Here is a 2,508-nt window from a genome sequence, read left to right on the forward strand (position 1 = left end):
TCATTCATTCATTCAAAAACAGTGGATGAAGTCCTTTTAGGAGTCAGGGACTGTTCACAGTACTAGCAGGCATCTCAGGACTAGAACAGGTGAGCAGTGCGTTGTATGTAGAAGATGTTCGATCGATATTTGTCGGACAATGAAATGAATCTCTAGAGAACTTTCCAGCAATGACATTCTTGGATATTGGTTGGTTTATTCATCATGTTTGTGTGTGTGTGTGTGTGTGTGTGTGTGTGTGTGTGTGTGTGTGATGGTTTCAACATATGAGTTTAAATTCCAGCTTTTACAAGTAGTCAAAATTGTAATATGTACAAATAGATGTACACATTACAAATTTGTAAATTCCGCAGTTTACAATGTCTGTGGTTTGGGATAAATTATTCAAGTCTCTGAGCCTCAGGTTCTTGACTGTGTAAAGGGAGATAATAACCTAACCCACAGACTTGTTCAGGAGAGGAAATAAAATGAGCCTTAAAAAGTGCTTAGCACACAGTGCTTGCCCACAGAAAGCCCACAGTAACTCTCACTCTAGTTATGCCTATGACCTGGACAGCTCTGTGCCGTCTAGTGGATTCTGAATGGTTGCAGGGGAAGGAATGTCCGAGGGAGAGGGAAGGAAAGGAGGATTGTGACCACCTTGGCCCTCTGTCCCGCTGTCTGCTCTTTCCTCTCCCACCCTGAAGCAGCCACATCCCAAAGTGGAGGAACCTGGTCTGCCAGTTCTGAGCCCAGGGTCTCCCTGGTCTGAGCAGCCCGGAGGTCTCTCTAGGTGGCCAGAGCTGGCTGACACAGGGCACTGCATGTCCCATTCCTGCACCTCTGAATAGCAAGTGTCTCCTGGGCTGGCCCTCGGATCTCCGAGGTCAAAGTCACACTTGATGAGCTGACGTTCCTTTTGCAAAATATGCGACAGCCCTTTCCAGGTCACTGCAGTGGAATTTGACCCCTGGAGCCCGGCTCTCCCCCTTTCCAGAGCCAGGCTCTTGCCTGGTCCGTTCCCACCACTTCCTAGAAGCTCAGCCTCTGCCTCCTCTGAGGAGGGCAATGACGGCCATCTGCATTTCAATGTCTCTTTATTATTATATTACTATTTTTAGATTATAAAAACCATATAGTCTTATCGTAAAAATATTGAAATGTGAATGTCAAAGTAAATCCCTTTCCCCAGAAATCAGCATTCTGTGAAAATTCTCTTAGAATTTTTTTTGCATATCCCGACAATATTTTTTAAACAAAAATGAGATAACACTCTGAATATTATTTCATCACCTCCTTTTTTTAACTTTAGGGACATCTTGGACATCAGTCTAAATGAAGACATTCTTTTTTAACAGCTGCAAAGACTCTGTTGTCTGGATGATCTGTAGTATATTGTTCCCTCCCCTATGGTAGCTGTTTAGGCGGTTGCTGATCCTTTGCTGTTACAAATACTGCTGCAACACACAGCCTCGTGCATGTATTGTGAGGCACTTGAGGAATCATAAAACTGAAAATTGGAATTAGAATCGGAAAAGTAGAATCACTAGGTCAAATAACCATGATAATATTAATCAAGCACTTACTAGGTCCCAGGCATTGTCTAAGGTGCTTTCCGTTTATTAATTAATTTAATCCTCACAGCCATCTTTAAAACAGTCACTATTAGTCCCGTTTCCAGGTGTGGAAACTGAATCACAGAGAGGTTAAGTATATGTGAGATCATAGCTAGTAAGAACTGTGTTTTAAATTTTGATCTAGGGACTTCCCTGGTGGTGTGGTTGTTAAGAATCTGCCTGCCAGTGCAGCGGACACGGGTTCAAGCCCTGGTCCGGGAAGATCCCACATGCCGCGGAGCAGCTAAGCCCATGCACCACAACTACTGAGCCTGCGCTCTAGAGCCCACGAGCCACAACTACTGAGCCCGCGTGCCGCAACTACTGAAACCCGTGCACCTAGAGACCATGCTTCGAAACAAGAGAAGCCACTGCAATGAGAAGCCCGCGCACCGCAAGGAAGAGTAGCCCCCGCCCGCCGCAACTAGAGAAAGCCTGCAGGTAGGAACGAAGATGCAATGCAGCCAAATAAATAAATAAAAATAAATAAATGATTTTTAAAAATTTTATCTGTATTCCGATACTGACCTCCAGAAAGATCGTTTCCAAGTATGCCCTGCTGTCAGGAACTGAGAACCAGAGCTCCCATTTACCCAGAGCTTCATCAGTGCTCTATGTTTCATCCCACTGCAGTCTTCAAAAGTACCCCATGGGGGAACAACAGTGGTCGCTGGGGGTCACCGGCTGGCACAAGGAGAGTGAGGATGATGACACCTGTTTCATTTCCAAATTAAAGAAAATGTATGTGCAAATGGTCTTAAGACGTCCATGGCCGCCCAAGGGTTTCCTGGACCCCCCAGGGGACCCCTCTCCCTAGTCATTCCCTGCACACGTCGTTGGTGGATTTGAGTCGTTGGTTATGGCAGTGACAGTGCCTTTGGAGGTCTTTGGGGGCGGCTGGGAGTGATTTGGG

This window comes from Aethalodelphis obliquidens, unplaced genomic scaffold (assembly GCF_003676395.1).
Source record: "Aethalodelphis obliquidens isolate GAN/ISIS:26980383/991018 unplaced genomic scaffold, ASM367639v1 scaffold57, whole genome shotgun sequence".
Taxonomy (NCBI): domain Eukaryota; kingdom Metazoa; phylum Chordata; class Mammalia; order Artiodactyla; family Delphinidae; genus Aethalodelphis; species Aethalodelphis obliquidens.